We start from the raw sequence: 13,435 nt of genomic DNA on the forward strand, positions 1-13,435 counted from the left end.
TAGAATGATGTACACTTTTAAGGCAAGTAAATGTGGGTAAAGAATCTGCCTGCCAATGCAGTAGAGACAGGTTTCATCCTTGGGTCTGGAAGATCCTCTGGAGAAGGAAATTGCAACCCACTCCAGTATTCTTGCCTGGGAAATCCCATGGACAGGAGAGCCTGGTGGGCTACAGTCCATGGGGTTGCAAAGAGTCAGACATGAATTAGTGGCTAAACACCAACAACATCTTTAACATGTACAAAATAGCTCTTTAAATATAGTATATGTATATATATCTTATGTATAGTGTAAATGCCTATGTATCAGATATACACACATATTTGTAATATAAATATGGGGCTTCCCTTGTGGCTCGGTGGTTAAGAATCCACCTGCAAATGCAGGAGATGCAGGTTTGATACCTGGCTTGGGAAAATCCCCTGGAGGAGGAAATGGCAACCCACTCCAGTATTCTTCCCTGGGAAATGCTATGGACATAGAGGCCTGGTGGGCTACAGTCCATGGGGTTGCACAGAGTTGGACAGAACTTAGTGACTAAACAACAACACAATAATATCCCACAGAAGTGGGAATGAAAATGTTTCTGGAGAGGATAAAATGAGAACAGCATTGTGAAAGGGAAATATAGGGATATTTTTATAGGAAAAATGTAATGTCTATTAATTTAAAATGAAGTCTTAACCATCTCCAAATCTTGTCATTTATCTCTTCCCTAGAAACCAATTAATGGGTCATGCTGCTGCTGCTAAGTCACTTCAGTCGTGTCCAACTCTGTGCGACCCCAGAGACGGCAGTCCACCAGGCTCCCCCATCCCTGGGATTCTCCAGGCAAGAACACTGGAATGGGTTGCCATTTCCTTCTCCAATGCGTGAAAGTGAAAAGTGAAAGTGAAGTCGCTCAGTCATTCCCGACTCTTAGCGACCCCATGGACTGCAGCCTACCAGGCTCCTCTGTCCATGGATTTTCCAGGTAAGAGTACTGGAGTGGGGTGCCATTTAAGTAGGTAAGTCTACAAGGATGTATCAATGTTTCTAGACCATAAATGCTCCCTTTTAAAGATTTCTTTTCCCCAATTTATTTCTCTCAACTTAGCTCAAACATCAACTCCTCTCAGAAGCCTTTCATAATTTTTTAATTGATTCTTTTTCATGGGAGTACCTTTGCTTTCACACTTATTATTCTGTATTTGTTTCTCTCCTTGGTAATCTAAACATCAGCATACATTTGTCTCGGTTTTTCTTTAGTTATAATACAATGCCTGGTATAGAGAAATCACTAAGAGGCATGAGTACAGATTATGATTATTTGGAGGAATCTGAAGCTTACAAACACCTAAACACCTAATTTTTAGAACCAAAATCTGAGAATAATAAATATTTTACATAAAATTGGGACATAGATGAAAGTGCAAAATGTGCACTGATTATAAACATTATAGTCTTTAAGTCAAAGGATGAAAACCCACATTTACAGAAATTATCAGTTTCTATTTGTTAGTATTAAAGGGAAAGTTAAGAAGTTTATTCACTCATTCAACAAGCATGAAAAACGTAATTCAAAAAATAATATATTTAATGTCTACTGTATGCTTGATATTATACTAGGAACTATGGATTTAAGTATGAAGAAAATGGACATGGTCTCTTTCTTCAAGAAGTTTATATTCTAGTAATAAAAATAGCCCCCAAATCCCCAAAAACGTATTTAAAAACTTATTAGACATAATTATCATATCATGATTATTGAAAGGAAGAAAGATCCTTGTTTCATATCTGTTAAAATACAGATTTAACCTTGAAGCAACCTTCCTCCTGAATTATAACTAGGTGAAATAAATGTTCCTGATCAATATCACAATTTTATTCTGCTTTCTGCTACTTGCCACAAATACATATACACACACATGCACACACCATCTTAACGAAAGCCTTTACATACTTTTATGCCTTGAGGATAGCCAGAAATGAAAGCAATGAAGAATCTAGAGCAATACTTGGTGAATATTCTCAGAAAGTTCAGCAACTGGTAATTTTCAATGAAAATTGAAAGAATGGTAGTAACTATAAAAAGCAGATATAAATCTGTTTCTATAGTTTGGTTTCAACTCTTAAATTTTCAATAATTCAGTAGTCGAATACTCTCTTCTATTTACTTAGTATGGTGGGCAGATTTAACCTTCATAATATCTTCTGGTGTTACTCCTTAGCTTATGTAATATGGCAAAGTAGTCTTATAGATGTAATTAAGATGAGTAATAAGTTTTTAAGAAAGATATTATCCAGGTGGACCCAGTACAATGATATGAGACTTGAAAAGTAGAAATCCTTCCCTGACTGGTAGCAGAAAGAGTAGGCAGTGAGATATAAGGCACAAGAACTCAGCACAATGTTGCTTAAAAGATGTACGGGCCCATATGGGAAACATGAAAAGGAAGTGAGTTCAGTCCACAGCCAGTGAACTTTAAGGAACTCAAAGCCTGGATGAGACCACAATCACAGATGATAGATTGATGATAGCCTGCTGGAACTCTGAGCAAAGGGTCAAGGCATATTGTGCTAGACTTCTGACCTACAAAAACTAAAAGACAATAAATTTGTATTGTTTAAAGCCACAAAGCTGATGGTGATTTGATAAAGCAGAAATACACACAGATATTTAAAATTTATATTGTTTCTTCATTCTGATATTCAAAGTTTTTGTGGCATTATTTCCCTTTGGCCGAATAACTGATTCTGTCATATATGGATCAATGTGAGAGTCAGACCGTAAAAAAAGGCTGAGTGCCAAGAAGTTGATGCTTTCAAATTGTGGTGTTGGAGAAGACACTTGAGAGTCCCTTGGACTGCAAGGAGATCAAATCAGTCAATCCTAAAGAAAACCAACCTTCAATACTCGTTGGAAGGACTGATGCTTAAGCTCCAATTCTTTAGCCACATGATGTGAAGAACTGACTCACTGGAAAAGACCTGATTCTGGGAAAGACTGAAGACAAAAGGAGAAGAAGGCAGCAGAGGATTAGATGATCAGATAATATCACTGACTTGATGGACATGAACTTGAGCAAATTCCAGGACACGGTGGACAACAGGGAAGCCTGGTATGCTGCAGTCCACAGGATCCCAGTGAGTCAGACACAACTTAGCAACTGAACAACAACAATTCTGGTTATACATTTTCTTACTTTGATTTTTAACTATTTATTTTTCCTTCGCCTTGAAGGATATTTTCATTTGTGAAGGATATAGAATTGTGGGTTAATTTTTTTAAGAGCTTTAAAATGATGTTTCACTTGCCTTTTGCCTTCCTGGTATATGAGTAAACACTGATAATTCTAATTGTTTTCTATAAGTATTGTTTTTCTGATATGTTGTTCCAACTCTTCTTTTTTACTTTAGTTTTTATTATTTGGTTATATGTGGCCATGAATTTGAGTTTTCTGCAGTTGCTGGGTTTTCATAATCTGTAGTTACATAGCTTTTACCACACTTGTGAGATTTTCAGGCATTACTCTTTCATTTATATAATTCATATATATACCATACTTGAATTTATATAAATTCATTAATGCATATATATATATATTAATTTCATTTATATAAGTTACATAAATATATATTTGCCTTGATTTTCTCCTGGGATTTCAGTAACATAAAAGTTTGCTGTTTTGGTCTATGAAGCTGTTTTTCAGATTGCATAATTTCTACTAATACATCTCCATCTTTAGTTTCTTTTCTGCCATCTCCATTTTGCTATGCCTCAATGTAATGAGGAATTATTTTATTTTGGTTACTGTATTTTTCATTTTTGAAATCTCCATTTAGTTCTTTCTTGTATAATCTAAATCTTTGCTAAGATTTTCTAGCCTTTTATTTATTTCAGGTATGTTGGTACTTATTCACTAAAGCATTTTTAAAAATTAGCTAGATATATTTCCCAAATACATCCCAGTTCCCTGGGCCTCATTTTTCCATCCTCTGTGGAAAAATGTGAAATCTGTGGCTTTATTTGTTCACTCTACTGTGCACTTCCTGAAAATGCTCCCACATCTAAGGCCAAGCAGCAGGATGGAGAGAAAGTAAAAGCAACTAAAGCTGACTCACCACATTGAGACTCCAACTTCTCTAATCAAAATAGAAGCTTCCGCTCCCTCAGAATTTTGGAGGGTACTTTCGTTGCTTAGTTATGTCTTGCAACCCCATGGACTATAGCCCACCAGGTTCCTCTGTCCATGGGATTTCCCAGAAGAATACTGGAGTGGATTGCCATTTCCTCCTCCAGGGATTTTTCCGAACCCAGGAATTGAACCTGGGTCTCCTGCATTGCAGGCAGGTTCTTTATCTACCGAGCTACAAGGGAAGCCAGAACTTTAGGTGACTGCAGTCCATTCTACTACAGCTGTTGCTGGGACCAGGATATTATGTTGTGGGAAAATTGCCTTAGGACTTGTGTGCAAGTAGGGAGAAAAAAAAAAAAAAATTCCCTGTTTGTTTGAGCTTTAGGAGTCAGCTTTCCTTGAGCCAGAACTTAACTGTTTCTCCAGGAATAGTCTCTGTGCTGCCGATGCTAACTTCCTAATTTTGGGTGGGCTTGAGCCCAGGTCAGGAAACACTGGAGACAAAGCAATAGTAAACTCACAGCCAGGCTGATGGTACTGCCATCCCAAATAGTTGGTTCATGCATCTTGTCAAGGGTCTATTGTGCATTCAGTGGGAGAGACAGGCTGGTGTGTCCTGATTCCATTTTTTTCTGGGAATGGAACTCCTGTGCCCATAATTTTAAAACTTCAAAAAAATTAATTTTTGGTTTTCTAAAATTCCATAGAAAATATATACTTAATAAAAGTGCTTTTCTGGAGATTTATTGCATTGTCTTACAGGTAGAAGCAGTCATCAGGAACTGACTAGTGGAATTCAGTTCACAGTAACTGTGGCATGATTAATGACAGGGAACCTAATACCAACTGAAAGTGAATAAAAAGGAAAACAACTTAAGACAGACAAAATGGGGAGGAATCCAAAATATCTTAATAATATTTAGCTTAACATCAATATTTTTGCAGTAAGTAAATTAATTTATAATACTGAGTTAGGATGCAATAAACCTAGAAATAGTCATCAAGAAATCATAACAAATAAAATATTTTTTAAGAATGGGTACAAAAATTGATCATTACATTTTCTTTAAAGCATGTTTATTGATTATTTCTTCAGAAATCTAATAGGCCAGTTTCTTATTCCAACCTAGGAGTATATTTTTCCATGTCCAAAGTCTTTCCTGTGAAAAGATTACACACATATCACTTGTCCAAAAATAAAACAGTATATATAGGATTGATTCTCTACAGTGGATATGAGATAGAGTGGAAACTATCCTTCACCTATAATTACTATCATGTGTCTTTCTCTCTTCAAATTCCTCAGTCATCCATTTTACTGCCCTGGACTTTCTTCTCTGTTCTGCTAAATATCCCATTTTACTATTCTCTTTTTTTTTCTGCTCTGTGGAACACCAGTAATGCTCACATAACCTGTGCAAATCTCCCACTTTATTCCCTTTGTATCAATGAACCTTGAAGACACCTTAACTTCTCTCTGATCTTCTGTGAAATATTCAATCTCTGCCACTCCTCACAGTCAGGGGAGGAGATAGTCTCCAATAATACTTGCTGCTCAGAACACATTCAAAAATGACCCAAACATTTGATCCATATTTTTTCCATTCTTCATTAACTGGGAAAATTTACAGAATCCTTGTTATCAGTATATTTTACAATTCTGCACCACAATTCATTAGCTTTTGCAACACTATGGACATTTATCCTCATAGTGGAACAAGCATTCACCAGCCTGGAATATACAGACCCTACCACACAATACCACGCTCCTAGAGTTTGGATACATTGTCTTAAGTGAGCTGTAATTCCCAAAGTTTTTTAAAGACATTTTTTTCTTGTAAAAAGTATCACTCAACTTCTAGTATCTTAGACTGTTTCTCAGACATCTTTATTTCCTAGCTGTGACCAAGACTAAAGGAGAAAGTTTCCTCCTGAAGTTTGTTCATCCATTTCTAGTTTGTATTCTTGTGATTATCAATGTCCTGACACTATAGATAACTTCATCCTTCAGAGAGATCCTACACATTACTTATAAGGAAAAGGTTTAGCTAATCAAACAGATTTCTAAAAATATTCCCCCAAATAAAAAGATATTTTGGATTGGGGTGTGTGGCAGTATATTAAAAAGTTATGATTTAACTTTTTATGTATAATATTCAAAGGAATATCCAGGCCAATATGAGAGAGACACACTTTTCCCTATTTCTGCTAAGGTAAGCTAAAAACCCTGGACAACTCATATAAAACAAAAATACAAGAAACTCTGAAAAGCGAAGAGAAATATATACACTGGCCAGGAACATCAGTACCTGAAGGACAACACACCAGTGAGCTTGTTGGGTTTTCTTTTTTCCCTCACACTTCCTAAACTGGGTGCTAGAGATATGAAAGACACAGAAATGCCAGGGGACCATGCAAGAGAGACCCAAGGAAAGCCTTCTGTTTCTAGAGAATGGTACGGAGAGAAGGACAACCTAGTAAAACAAAAACAACCACCAACTTTTGGACAACAAGAACTCTACCGCAGGAAACACCATGGGAAAAATTGCAGTCCCAGCAACAACCCTGTCATCACAGGCCAAGTAGGGACACTAGGCATAGAATTTTGCCTGGCTATGGCAAGATGCAGACACCCCCATGAGCATGGCATCACTGGGGACCATGCAGGGATTCTGAACTTTCACCTCATCTAGCAGTAACAAGGTACACCGAGAGTCCCTGCTAGAGTCAGAAGAGCCAGATTAGAAGCTGGAAATCTCATCACGCCCCACTGGTATCAAGCCATGCTCTGCTACCATGTTGTAGAAGCTACACAGAGAGAAAGAACAAGGTTCTCACCTTCTGCCACCCAGGTAGAGTTAGCAGAAGATTCCTGAAGAATCTGAAATCCCATTTCTGCTCAGCAGTAATGAGACATCCATCATTTACCTCAGGGTGTCAAAAGAGACCAAGTGGGAAACTAGTCTCTTAGCAAAATATCTGTGATGTGAATTAATTATGGTTTAATGCTTGTCTAATGATAAAACTGTTTCTTTCTCTCCAAACCTTGTGAAGAGGTTTTCTGGGTTGGAAGGAGACTTTGTTTTAAATTATATTTCCCCAAATGTCTGTAGAGTAAATTCACATTCCCAAGTTTCTACTACCCACTGCTTGCATTATAGAAAAAAAGGATAAAAGAGATACATATCCCCCGGGCCCTCAGTGTCAATAGCTTTTATGCACCTAAATGCAATAATTGCCCTCTACGACCCAAGTATGTAGCAGGGATAAAGGCTGGAGAAATAGGGCAGGACAACTTTGAGGATGCTCATTATTATGGAAAATATATCATTCTTAGAAACAAATTTACCCAGAAGATTCTAATTAGGTGGCCAAGTAGAAGTACAGTAAATATTTGTAACAGAAAGAATGAATGAATTGTTGACAATTCTATTTTTATTTTTCTATTTTATTTCCATTTCTTTATCCTACTCATGGACTCTCATCTTATACTTAAACTTGCAATAATTTAACTACTCAGTCTTCACTCAGGTATTAATTTTTCACTCTTCCTGCATTTAATCCTTCTACAATAACAGTCTTCAAGGTCACTATATTTGTAATATATGCCTGTATGACTCTACTGCCTCCAATCAAGCATAACTGGTATGGAAATAAATAATGACCACCAAAATGAAGACAGGAAACAGCTGTTTATTCAGGGTTTCCTCTAGTAACAGAAAAGATAGTGATGCTTGAAAAGATGGAGGGGAGGAGGAGAAGCAGGTGACAGAGGATGAGATGCTTGGATGGTATCATTGACTCAATGGACACAAGTTTGAGCAAACTCTGGCAGATAGTGAAGGACAGGGAAGCCTGGTGTGCTGAAGTCCATGGGGTCAGAGTCAGACATGACTTAGTGCCTGAACAACAACAGTCGTAACAGAGTCCACCACCATCATTACTTGGATTTAACAGAGACTCAAAGGCAGGCAGAAGAATGAGAAAGCTTTATAGTAATAGCAGAAAAAAAGAAGACTTAAGATATGCCCTAACTGGAATTTGTTGGCATTAGGAAAGTTGGGTGCAGGCTAACTAGAAGCAAGACATCTTACATAACTGGTTAGGGGAGTTTATTTGGCATTAAGGGACCAATCTGCTGCAGAGGTTGTAGTTTGACTTCCAGAGGTGTAGACTGTGGATCAGACTTCTATTGTAATAAATAGTCTGGGCATTATCTATTTGTATATTTCATCTTTGGCCATGCCTGAGCCCATTTTTTTTCCATTTCATAATTAATTCAATAAATATCCTCAATGGTTAGACTGGTGCTACTATCAATCTGCAAAATCCTAGGTCCAAATGTTACTTTGTTTTAGCTATTCTCTTTTTCATAATGCTTCCCACCATCCTCCATTACCATCCAACTCCTCTCTAATTCTTGGAGACTGTCTCAAGAACCATCAGTGTCCTAAAAAAATCTCTCCTTCACCTGTCATCCATTAAATACCAAAGTCCCTCTTCTCTAAGCTCCTAGAATTGATTGCTTATCCAGTTCTCATTGTACTACATAATGTAAAATCTTAACTTGTTAGACATTTTTTATTTTGGTCTGTGTGTTTTCTTGGAGGTCAAGATTTAAGTGTGAAACTTATTTTTGTGATATCATAGATAGAGTAATAAAAATATAGGTTCAATCAAGAAGGTCACAATTGGAATCATAGCCCTGTCCTCATTATTTCTGCAACTGTAGACACTGAGCCTCATTTTTCTACTGTATAAAATGGGAAATACAAATGAAATCTGACCAGGCAGTGAGAATTTAAGAAGAAAATACAGGCTAATGTTTTTACAACAAAGAGTCACTTTTACTTTCCTTTTGTGTTCACCTCATTCAGTAATGTTAAAATAATGCTTGTAGCAGTCACACTAAGTCTGAACTTTATTAGCTTCAGCTTCGTTTATGCAAAGAATTTACTTGTATTCCTACACATCTGAAATATTAATTGGCATTTTCTTTGGCTTTCTAAAATCTGATGTAGGTTCAAATCTAGGGAAATTTTACTTTGTTGAAGAAATTGTTCCTTAATTGTTAGAAGTAATTACAGTTTGAAACAACTTTGGTTTTTATAACCACTGATGCCAATGCAAGTTGTCTTTTGAAAAGTTCATGAAAAGAAAGGATTAAGTGAAATCCAAATGATTCTATTTCCAGGAAAAACACTACATTCCATTCAGAACATTTTTAAAATGTGCTTCAAAGTTCCAGTTGCAGGCTTATTGTGAGAATAAATTTATCTCCAAAGAAAATCTATTTTTAAATATAATAGAAATAGAGAACCTAGCCTCAATAAGACAACATATAAGAAAACTGTCATTTACTGATGCTATGACAAGATTTCTGCATTCTTTTTATATCTGTTCTAACTTTACAACATAGGGTTCTTAAGCTTTAGTGTCAGTGAGAAACACCATTTTGAAAGCGTGGCTTCTTTTTCTCAAGTGAAGAAGACTTGGAGCTTTTACATATTTTGAAGTAGCTTATCTGATTTGCATTCCCAACCACTCAGTGGTTGCATTTAAACATAAACAATAATATTCTCTATGAAACAGTGACAAAGCTTACTGTCACAAAAATAATGCGATGCTTATAAGCAGTCTAAACTACTAGAAAAAATATTCTCTTGATCTATTTGGAATAAAAACAAGGTGAAACCAATTTTTTTTTCTGTTTTTTTTTTTTTGTTTTGTTTTGTTTTGTTTTTACTGCATGTGTTGGGTAAAGTGCAAAATATATTTTATTGTTTTCAAAGGGCCTTAATATTATTAATTTTATTAGCAATATTAATTTCTCTTCCAGGTTATCAGACAATATTCTGTTCTCCAACTTAAAAAAATCTGAATACTATTATATAGAGTCAATGATAATTTATTAATGTGAAATACTAAATTTATTAAAGTAAAATACTTCCAAAATGCTTCTAAAACTCTAAATGAAAGACAAAACTTCTTATAGTACTTGGCATGGATGGTTTTACTTAAAATACATTTCCAACTAAATCTAAATATGGAAACTTGTAAACATTTTAGTTAGATTTGTTTTTCAGATTTGGTAAGTTAATAAGAAGAAAAGACAAGTACATGATGGTTTTTATTTTCTACAATATGCCTCCTTCTCTATTCTCTTTATAACCACAGTGTTCATATAGTTATCCTTTTATCTGCTATGCAAACAGGGATTTAAGCAATAAGCATTGTAAAAAATTAATAAACTTTTGAAATCCCCAAATTTAACGTTCTTAAAACTGATTTGGATTACAATCACTCAATTTCCAGAACTGAGCGGAATGTTTATTTCAGTTGGTATTCTGAGGCTTTCCATTGTCATCAGGAGTCTAACATTGCCTCTCTGCAAAATAAGATCTTAGAATTAACTGAAGTAAGAGTAAAGAGAGATAAAATGGCATCCAAAGCCTCAGGCTCTTCCTTCTTGTCAACTTGTCTTAGGCTCTATCCCTGACACCATCTTCTTCCTTCCCTTCTATACCACCTACACCTCCACTATACCTTCAACTCCCCCCTCAATTAATTCTCACCCAACTTACCCATTTCTATGAAACTCTCTCTACTCCCTTTTCCTCTGAATTGTCAGAACTTGTCCCTTTAAAATTAAGATTTCTGAGGATCCAGAGACTAAACTCTTAATTTCTTTTTTTTTATATTTATTTATTTTTTAATTGAAGGGTAATTGCTTTACAGAATTTTGTTGCTTTCTATCAAACCTCAATATGAATCAGTCATAGGTATACATATATCCCCTCCCTTTTGAGCCTTCCTCCTATCTCCCTTCCCATCCCACCCCTCTAGGTTGACACAGAGCCCCTGTTTGAGTTTCCTAAGCCATACAGCCAATTTCTGTTGGCTCTCTATGTTACATATGGTAATGTAAGTTTCCATGTTACTCTCTCCATACATCTTTGTCTCTCCTCCCCTCTCCTCATGTCTATAAGATTATTTTCCATGTCTGTTTCTCCATTGTTTCCCTGCAAATCAATTCTTCAGTATCATTTTTTCTAGACTCTGTATATGCATTAGTATATGATATTTATCTTTCTCTTTCTGACTTATTTCACTCTGTATAATAGGCTCTAGGTTCATCCACCTCATTAGAACTGACTTAAATGTGTTCCTTTTTATGGCTGAGTAATATTCCATTGTGCATATGTACCACAGCTTCTTTATCCATTCATCTGTCGATGGACATCAAGGTTGCTTCCATGTTCTAGCTATTGTAAATAGTGCTCCAATGAACAATAGGATACATGTGTCTCTTTCAATTTTGGTTTCCTTGGGGTATATGCCTAGGAGTGAGATTGCTGGGTCACATGGTGGTTTTATTCCTAGTTTTTTAAAGGAATCTCCATACTGTCTTCCACAGTGGCTGTATCAATTTACATTCCCACCAACAGTGCAAAAACATTCTCTTTTCTCTACACCCTCTCCAGGATTTATTGTTTGTAGACGTTTTAATGATATTTCACAATTCATATGCAAAAGACCTTGAATACCCAAAGCAGTCTTGAGAAAGAAGAATGGAGCTGGAGGAATCAAGCTTCCTGACTTCAGATTATACTACAAAGCTACAATCATCAAGACAGTATGGTACTGGCACAAAAACAGAAATAGAGGCCAATGGAACAAGAAGAAAGCCCAGAAACAAATCCATGCACTATAGGTACCTTATTTTTGATAAAGGAGGCAAGAATATATAATGGGACAAAGATAGCTTCTTCAATAAATAGTGCTGAGAAGACTGGACACCTACATGTAAATGAATGAAATTAGAATACTACCTAACACCACACACGAGATAAACTTAAAATGGACTAAAGATCTAAATGAAGACCAGAAACTATAAAACTCTTAGAGGAAAACACAGGTAGAACACTTGATGATATAAATCAAACCAAGATCCTCCATGACCCACCTCCTAGAGTAATGGAAATAAAAACAAAAGTAAACAAGTGGGACCTGATTAAACTTAAAAGCTTTTGCACATCAAAGGAAACTATAAGCAAAGTAAAAGGACAATCCTCAGAATGGCAGAAAATAATAGCAAGTAGAACAACTGACAAAGGATTAATTTCCAAAATATACAAGCAACTCATACAGTTCAATACCAGAAAAACAAACAACCCATCAAAAAGTGGGAAAAAGACCTAACAGACATTTCTCCAAAGAAGACATACAGATGGCTAATAAACACATGAAAAGATGCTCAACATCGCTCATTATTAGAGAAATGCAAATCAAAACTACAAAGAGATGCCACCTCACACTGGTCAGAATAAACCCTTAATTTCTTACACTCCTGAACTGAAGTTCAACTGTGAGCCATAGTCAAAGGTTTTCCAAAGTAACTGAAGATCCTCATAGATCTTTTGAGGAATTTAAAACAGATGTTCAAACTGACCACTGTGGTTTCCCTGACTTCTATCAGCTAGTTTATTTCCTTGTTGGTGAAGGTCAGGCCAAGTATTGGATGAAAGCTGCTCATTGGAAATTTTCTGATGGGTCTCTAGAGTTACAACCAGGAAACCAGTGCACTGCCTTCTTTGATCAGACTCAGGGAATTGCTAGGCAAAATCATCAAGCAATTTCTAGAGCTTTCCCAAAGCCTATTGATTGAAATAAAATTTAGGCTTGCACATAGAAATCTGATGAACATTTTCATGAACATCACCACTAACTTCTGACTGTTTTTAAATAAATTCTGGTGTTCCTTCAGATGTTGATTCAACATGAGTAGCTTTTAATTCTATCAAAATGAAAAACTAACTGTCCACTCTAGGTTTAATCTGCCAAGGACCTCTCTCAGAGTCTGTATGAATAACTTCAAAGGAACACCCCCAAAACTCTCAATCTTCAATTCCAGCAAATGAAGGCTCCTAAATGAAGTCCAAAGCCTCCTAGTCTTACTATTACTGCAAAGATTCAGGATACTGAAAAAGAGACGGTCACAAACTGAAGCACTTGAGGTTCTTTCAGCTGTCTAACTAGCCTTTTCAATGCCCTCCCAAATTGCAGCGTTGGCACTTCAGAAAAGTACAGGTGTTCTTCCCAATTCTCCTTCGTCTTCAGCTCAGAGAAACATCTCTCCAGGCATGGGATGAGTCTCTTCCAATCCCAAATGACACCAGAGCTGCACGCATGGTACTCAACCACAATACTGTAACACAGCCCTTGTCTTGGAGTATTAAAACACATCAGACAGTTAGAATCTCTAACAAACTTCAAGAGATTCCTATCTGTCAACCTATCCCTTTTTGTAGGCCCTT

This window comes from Bos indicus x Bos taurus, chromosome 4 (genome assembly GCF_003369695.1).
Source record: "Bos indicus x Bos taurus breed Angus x Brahman F1 hybrid chromosome 4, Bos_hybrid_MaternalHap_v2.0, whole genome shotgun sequence".
In the NCBI taxonomy this organism is placed as follows: Eukaryota; Metazoa; Chordata; class Mammalia; order Artiodactyla; family Bovidae; genus Bos; species Bos indicus x Bos taurus.